Source organism: Hemicordylus capensis, chromosome 13 (genome assembly GCF_027244095.1).
Source record: "Hemicordylus capensis ecotype Gifberg chromosome 13, rHemCap1.1.pri, whole genome shotgun sequence".
NCBI classification, from domain to species: domain Eukaryota; kingdom Metazoa; phylum Chordata; class Lepidosauria; order Squamata; family Cordylidae; genus Hemicordylus; species Hemicordylus capensis.
The window spans coordinates 17,398,240-17,406,709 of NC_069669.1; positions in this window are offsets into that span (position 1 = coordinate 17,398,240).

Here is an 8,470-nt window from a genome sequence, read left to right on the forward strand (position 1 = left end):
GAAATACGGGGAGTGGGGGAGTGATTGTCTGTGAAGCTCCCGCTGGGTAGAAGAGCTTTCCCTCCCACCTCATTAAAGAACTGGGTGCTGCTGCTGGGTAGGACAGAGCTCTCCTACCCAGTGGGAACCTTACGGACCATCACTCCCACCCACCCACCCCAGGGGCGTAGCTAGTGGAGAGGAGGCCCGTGTTTGTCCCTCTCCCTGGAGGCCCTTGGAGTGAAGAAGATAATGAAGGAAATAGGGAGGGGTATTGCTGGGCGGGGGCCTCAGGAGCTGGGCGGCCCAGGTCCTTTGAACCCATCTGCTCAATTATGTAGACCAGGGATTCTCAATGTTGGGCCCCTAGATGTTATTGGACTTCAGCTCCTATAATCCTCAACCAAAGGTCAGTGGGACTAAGGATTATGGGAGTCCAATAACATCTGGGGACCCAACGTTGAGAATCCCTGATGTAGACAATACTCAGCTAGATGGGCCAATGGTCTGACTTGGAATAAGGCAGCTTCCTATGTTCCTATTCATTATCATTACATTCCATGTGTTAAATAAACCACTGTCTGGTAGCTAAATGTCCCTGCTTTTTCCAATTAGACCCTATGAAAGCATTAGCTTTGGGGAGTCTTGTGCTTTTTTAGGTCTATGAAGTCTGACATCCTGTTTCCCAAAGTGGCCAGCCAGATGCCTCTGTGAAGCACACGGTGGGACACACACAGGCAAATAGTCCTCCTGCTCCCCAGCAACACTATTCAGAGGCCTCTAAACTGGAGATCACATGTATGGCCACCATGACTAGCAGCCACTAATACTTGACCTGTGCTTGTGGTCACTCATCATTACATATCTCCAAGAGCTAAAGCAGCTGTGAGTCAACAATGGCAAAGAGTTTCTTCACACCGTCAGAACTTGCCATGGTCCTAGTGACTTTGCTTAAATTATTACCTGAGTTCAAGCCTGCACAGCTTCAATCCTCCTGCATATATTGGACCAGGGATTCTCAATGTATGGGTCCCCAGATGTAATTGGACTTCAACTCCCATAATTCCCAACCAAAGGCCACTGGGGCTGGGGAATAAGGGAGTTGAAGTCCAGTAACATCTGAGGACCCAACATTGAGAAACCCTATATTGGACTACAACTCGCATAAAACCAGACTATTGGCCACTGTGGCTGGGGGTGATGGGAGTCGTAGTGTAAAAACAGCCCTGCCTTAGTGGTTCGCAACAGGATTGAAACAGACTATAGCTCAATATCTTTGTAGTTTATCCTAACACTTATTCCCAAAGTGAGTTATGACTTATACATTTCCATTCTCATATACTTTTGTATATTATTATTAGAAAACACTATTTTAATTAAAAGAGGCCAGAAGGCTCTTCCCCATTGCTTCCACTAATGTGGGGAGCTACCTGTAATAGGAATGAAAGAAGTTCACCCTGTGTACTCTTTTGTTCATTGGCCTCTCTGCTGAGAACACAATCAGTGGGTTAGAACACTGTTCATGTGCTTTGCAGGGTAAACATAAACGTGACAGGCAAATGAACTGACTTCATCTATGAACTCACTTCATCTGGCAACTGACTCGCAAATGCTTGTTTTATTGACCGTGCCAGAGATCACCTGCATCTAAACCCTTATTGAGCAACTTAGTAGAAACTCGGCTGGTGAGCTTATCTTTCCTTGTGCCCCTCCTCACTGTACCCACCCACCACTTTAGGGTACAGTACACTGTGCTGTGTTTTGCTTCTGCCAGTTTGGCTAGATTGCTCGAGTTCGGAAAATGCCAATGGGCATTTTCAGAGAAAGGTCAAGCAAGGTCAATAGGAAGGAAAGATTGTGCCGTCGAGTCAGTGTCGACTCGAGGAGAGCTGGCCTTGTGGTAGCAAGCATGCTTTGTCCCCTTTGCTAAGCAGGGTCCATCCTGGTTGCATTTGAATGGGAGACCACATGTGAGCACTGTAAGATCTTACCCTGAGGGTGGGGATGGGACCACTCTGGAATAAGCACCTACCTGCTTGCATGCAGAAGTCTCCAAGTTCCCTCCCTGGCAGCATCTCCAAGAAAGGGCTGAGAGAGGTCTCTGCTTGCAACCTTGGAAAAGCCACTGCCAATCTGTGTAGACAATACTGAGCTCGATGGGCCAATGGTCTGACTTGGAATAAGGCAGCTTCCTATGTTCCTATCCATTATCAGTATATTCCATGTTTTAATAAACCATTGTCTGGTAGATGAATGTCCCTGCTTTTTCCAATTAGACCCTACGGAAGCATTAGCTTTGGGGCATGGTCCTGGTGACCTTGCTTAAATTATTACCTGAGTTCAGGGCTGCACAGTGTCAACCCTCCTGCATATATTGGACTACAACTCGCATAAACTTTGACTATTGGCCACTGTGGCTGGGGATGATGGGAGATTCATGGTGGACAGGTCTATCAGTGGCTACTAGTCTGGTGGCTGTGGGCCATCTCCAGCCTCAGAGGCATGATGCCTCTCAATACCAATTGCAGGGGAGCAACAGCAGGAGAGAGGGCATGCACATACCTCTTGCCTGTGGGCTCCCCAGAGGCATCTGGTGGGCCACTGTGTGAAACAGGATCCTGGACTAGATGGGCCTTGGGCCTGATCCAGCAGGGCTGTTCTTCTGTTCTTCTGCTCTTATTAGTTGTAGTCCAAAAACAGCCCTGCCTTAGTGGTTCACAACAGGATTGAAACAGACTATAGCTCAATATCTTTGAGGTTTATCCTAACACTTATTCCCAAAGTGAGTTATGACCTATACATTTCCATTCTCGTATATTTTTGTATATTATTAAAAGTGCCTGCATAACTACAAGCCAGTCTGAACAGCAGTGCAGGAATGCCAAGCAACTCAGAGGAGAAAATTACCATTCGGTGTCCTTCAAGATGTGTATTTTAATATAAATCAGTAGGATCTTTTTCCCGGCCCTTATACTGCCTTCACTTGCAAAACACATAAGTGTGTCATTCTAAGGTACAGTCATTCAGTACCTTGAGCATCACATCAACATGTTTGTGTAACTTTGGAGGTCAGCCAAGTTCAGTTCCATAGAGTGACCTTCTGATCCGTGTTCATCGGGTAAACAGCGGGAGGTGATGCAAGGACATAAAAGTAACTTTTAACTTCTCCACTACCAGATGAATGCATAGACAGAGCCACGGCCACCAAGTAAATTCTGGGGTCCAGGCCCCCTCAGAAAGATTTTTTAAAAACCCAACTCTGAATTTTCAACTTCCTTTAAAAAAAAAAGTATGTCTCTAGTCTAGGGGTAGGTGAAGTGTGACTCTCCAGTTGTTGCTAAACTACAACTTCCATCATCCCCAGCCACAATTAATTACAGCTGGAGATGATGGGAGTCGTAGTTCAGCAATATCTGGAGAGCGAAACATTGCCTACTTCTGCTCTAGTCCATTCATTTGTGTAGCTGAAAAGAAAAAGTGTCAAACTGGATGGAATGTTAAAATTGTTTTTAGAGCTTTGGGATAGAGATGTGTTCGAAGTGCAGTTTGAGCATGTTTTGGGAGTGGCACGGAGGAGCTTTAAGAAAGAGGAGAGCAGGTGCTCACAACACCGTTGTGGTGTTGTAATATTGTCACTGGCCACAACTGCAGCCAAGGGCATCGACCTTCTGGTTGACATTTGGGACAAGAGAGAGCTGGTTATTCTGCCATCTTTTCAGCAAATTCCTGGATGCCCTCTGTCATTTTTCAACTCTGCTTAGATTAGATCTTTATTTATTTAACTATGCAATTATGTATCGACATCATCATTATTTTTGTTTGTCTAGTTAAAGAGGAAAACCTCTGCTTAGATGAACTGGGTTTGATATATCCCATGAGGAGTGGGAGGAGGGTATTTTATTTTATTTTTTAATTCTATTTATTTAAAAATATTTTTATTTATTTGTTTGTTTGTTTATTCGTTCATTTAGAATATCTTTATACCACCCAAAACATGGGCGGTTTACCATTAAAATAATTTAAAACATCAAATCAATTAGCAATTAAAATCATTTAAAATATTTAAAACATTGAATGCCCAATATTAAAAATATTAAAACTATAAATCTAATTAAAAGCCTGGGTGAATAAATGTGTCTTCAGTGCCGTTTAAAAGGTTGCCAGAGATGGGGAGGCTCTTATTTCAGCAGGGGGTGCATTCCAAAGTCCAGGGGCAGCAACAGAGAAGGCCTGTTCCTGAGTAGCCGCCAGACAAGTTGGCGGCAACCACAGACAAACCTCTCCAGATGATCATAGCAGGTGGTGGGACTCATGGCGAAGAAGACATTCTCTTAAAAACCCAGGGCCTAAGCTGTTTAGGGCCTTTTAGCTTCCTCCCTTTGGGTTAGGAGAGGCTTATCCCTTGACTGAATTCTTACTCTCTATAAGATAAAGGGGTGTGGGAAAGTTATTCAGGTGAGAGGCAAGAGCAGGTGAAACAAGGAGGGATTTAAAGGGTTGTTGTTATTGCTTTATTCCCACCCTGCAACCTACTATATATAACATATGATGCAATCCGGGTGCTTATGGGCAGCAGAAAATATGGCCATGTTTCACCTTTTTTGCAGTTGCTGCATTGGTTGCCACTTTGCTTCTGGGTCCAATTCAAAGTGCTGTTTATCACCTATAAAATCCTTCAGGGTTTGGCGCCTGTGTACCTTCAGGACCATCTCTCCTGTCCAGCTTCGACTCACACTGTGAGGTTGTCTCAGGTGGGCCTTCTCAGAATTCCCGGCCCAGAGGAGGGACGTGGGAGGTACGTGGGGCTTGTTGGAGGGTCTTCTCTGTTGCAGCCCCCGCCTTATGGAACAGCTTGCCTCCTGAGATTCGTGATGCCCCTTCCCTTCTGTCCTTTAAGAAGCTTCTGAAAACATATTTATTTTGCCAAGCTTTTAGTTTGGTGTGTGTGCGTGTGTGTTTTCCTTTTTTCCTTTTGTCTCTTGTTTTCATTGTTGCTGTTTTAATTTATGTAAACTGCCTTGAGTCTAGGAAGTCAGGCAGTCAATAAATTTGCTAAATAAAATACAATAAATAAACATGTTGCTCTTTTAGGGATGTATTTGCTGGATTCATGATCAGGTACTTGGAGTTCTAGCATTTATCATGTTTAAATAAAGCCAAAATGTTGAATGTAGTATTTACCAGAAAGCACAAAATTAATTTACTTCCAAATCATTTAGAGAAGGAATCCCTTTCCTTTTAAAAAACAACAATAATGTTGGAGTTTGCCCTACCTATAGGCAGGAAGGAGACACATGACTCCTTTATATCCTCGTTCTGAAGATAATTAATTACTAAGATACTTTGAGGGCCTTCAGGCATTAGCTGATATGCTGTGGTCTAAATAGGAGTTTTTATAACTCTCGAAGTGTTAGAGTTGAACACAGAAACTCCATGGGAAAGCATCTTTTAGGAGCCACACCACTTGAGTTCCCTAGGCAGCTGGTCTGACCAGGTGTTTGTACAACTAGGCCAGAAGTGACAAGGGTGTCCCTTCCATGAAGCGAGGTGAAACAGTTGCCTCCTACGGCAGATTACTGGGGCACCAGCAAGGTAGCAGGACGACCTCCTTCCCCCACTTTGTGTTTCTGTATTTTGTGCTTATCTCTCTGCTTATTTTTACACTCATATTCCATGTTCAGGTTCTAGGATATTATTATTATTTTTGCATTTTTACCATTATGATGCTATGTTTTAAATATTGTTGGAAGCCACCTTGAATCTTCGAGAAAGGCGGGATATAAACATTTTGGATGGATGGATGGATGGATGGATGGATGGACAGAAAGAGGAGAGAGGGAGGAAAACTGAGAGATTGCCTAAAAGATGGTTGCACCAGAAGACATTGGGCTTTCTAAGAAGCTCCAAGATGGCCCCAGATACAGCATCAAATGGGCTATCCCAGAACAGCCAGTTATTGTTGATGGGGTTCAGGTGCCTTGCCAATGCTGTGGCTGTGCCATCTGAGGCAAAGGTGGGGTGAGAGCTTGCCTACAAGGGGCACTCAGAGGTACACCTAGGTAATTTTGGAGCCTGGCCCTAAAGGTGTTTGGAGGCTAACCTCCCCTGGAAATTAAGCATCATCATGCTTAACTGGACGACCACACCACCTGCAACCAGGGGCGTAGCAAGGTTGTAGAGGGCCCAGAGACAAGATTTTAAAATGCACCCCCTCCACTGAAGCTCAGCTCATGAAGTAAAGAAATCTTAAATGAGGCTGAATAGTGGTAACAAAAGCATACACACACACACACACACACACACACACAGAGTGAGAAACACACACACACCCCTATGTGCCACAATAGAACATCATTCTAAATTATTTTTAAAGGTTTTGTAAATTGTGGACGAGGGAAGTCATTTAATGATACTATTATTAACTACTGAACTATTGAACCTTTGAACTTTTGAACTATTGAACCTTCGAACCTTCAAACCTTTGAACTATTGAACCTTCAAACTATTTAACTTTGGAACTATTGAACCTTCGAACTATTGGACTTTGGAACTATTGAACCTTCGAACTATTGGACTTTCAAACTATTGAACATTCAAACTTTTGAATCTTTGCACCGTCGAACTTTTGCACCTTTGAACTTTTGAACCATTGAAATTTCAAAATTTTGAACTATTGAACTTTTGAATTATTGAACCTTTGAACCTTTGAACTTTTGAACCTTCAAATTATTGAACCTTCGAACTTTCGAACCATTGTACATTTGAACTTTCGAACCTTTGAACTTTCAAGCCTTTGAACCTTCGAACTATTGAACCTTCGAACCTTCAAACTATTACACCTTCAAACTACTGAACTTTTGAACTGTTGAACTTTCAAACTGTTGAACTTTCAAACTGTTGAACTTTCGAACTAGTGAACCTTTGAACAACCCTTTGAACCTTTGAACCATTGAACTTTCAAACTATCGAACCGAACCTTCAAACTATTGATCTTTCGAACTATTGAAACTTTGACCTTTCAAACTATTGAACCTTCGAACTATTGAACTTTCAAACTATTGAACATTCGAACTATTGACGCATGAATGCATGCACATGCATACATTTATACAGACACACAAACGCACATGCATGCACACATTTATACACAGGCGCACACGCACGTGCACGCACATATTTATACCCATGCACAAAGGCATGCGGACACAGACATTTATACACATGCACAAATGCACGCACATGCACACATTTATATACAGGCACACGCGCATGTGCATGCACACATTTATACACACGTACGCAGACGTGCACAAGCAATAGTTTGACGGTTTGAAGTTTCACTAGTTTGAAATTTCAAAGGTTCAAAGATTCAATAGTTCTATGGTTCAATAGTTCAAAAATTCAAAGATCAAGCTGCAAAGGTCAAAAGCTCAAAGGTGCAAACGTGCAAAAGCTTGAAAGTGCAAAGGTGTGAAAGCTCGAAGGTGCAAAGGTTCGAAAGTTTGATAGTTCGAAAGTTCGATAGATCAATAGTTTGAAAGTTCTTAGGTGCAATGGTTCAGACATTCAATAGTTTGAAGGTTCAATAGTTTGAAGGTTCAATAGTTCAAAAGTTCGAAGGTTTGAAAGTTCAATAGTTCAAAGGTCCAATAGCTCGAAGTTTCAAAGGTTCAATAGTTTGAAAGTTTGAAGGGTCAAAGGTTCAATGGTCAATAGTTAATGATACTAGAGAAAGACATGCTGTTCTGGTAGCTCCCGGTCTTAATACTCACATCAATTTCAGAGGACAGATACAACTGAAAGAAGCCCGGGCGGGTACGTGGCTGGGGGAGTCAGTCATGTGACTTGCCTCTGCCCCCCCCCCAAAGCAGTGGTCCCCCAGACAACTGTCTCCCCTTGCCCTATTATACTTATGCCCCTGCCTGCAACAGACTAAAGAGGATTTGGGGGCCCATAGGGGCTGTGGAGGCCCTGGACTTTGGCCCAGACATCAAGGGGTAAGAGCACCTCAGAGGGCACTTACACCATCTTTGAAACTATTGGGCTTCAATGCTTACTAGTCAGCTGGTTAAGAAATGACATTATAACAAGATATGTGCACAGAAGCTGAGATTCCCTCCAGTGCATAAAGCTGCAATTATATATCAGGTGAGTCTGCAATGAACGTTTTTACCTTAAAAAAAAAAATCCCTCATGTAAAAGCTGTTCCTCATGGAACAGTTTATCACCAGCTGGGGAAAACAGTATGAATCTCTAATGACTCATTATGATATGCTTCCAGATATGCTGCAGATATCTGATACTGCTGCTGTCATGAAACTGATGAAAAGCACGGTATATGCAAACGGTGTTCAACCAAATACAAAGTTCATATGTAACACCCAGTTTTCATGATGGAATTGATTTATACAGCATGCTCATGCTCCCCAAATGTATGTAGTAGAACTGACATTCAACCTTTCTGAGAACAGCTTTTGTGGCATTTCACTTT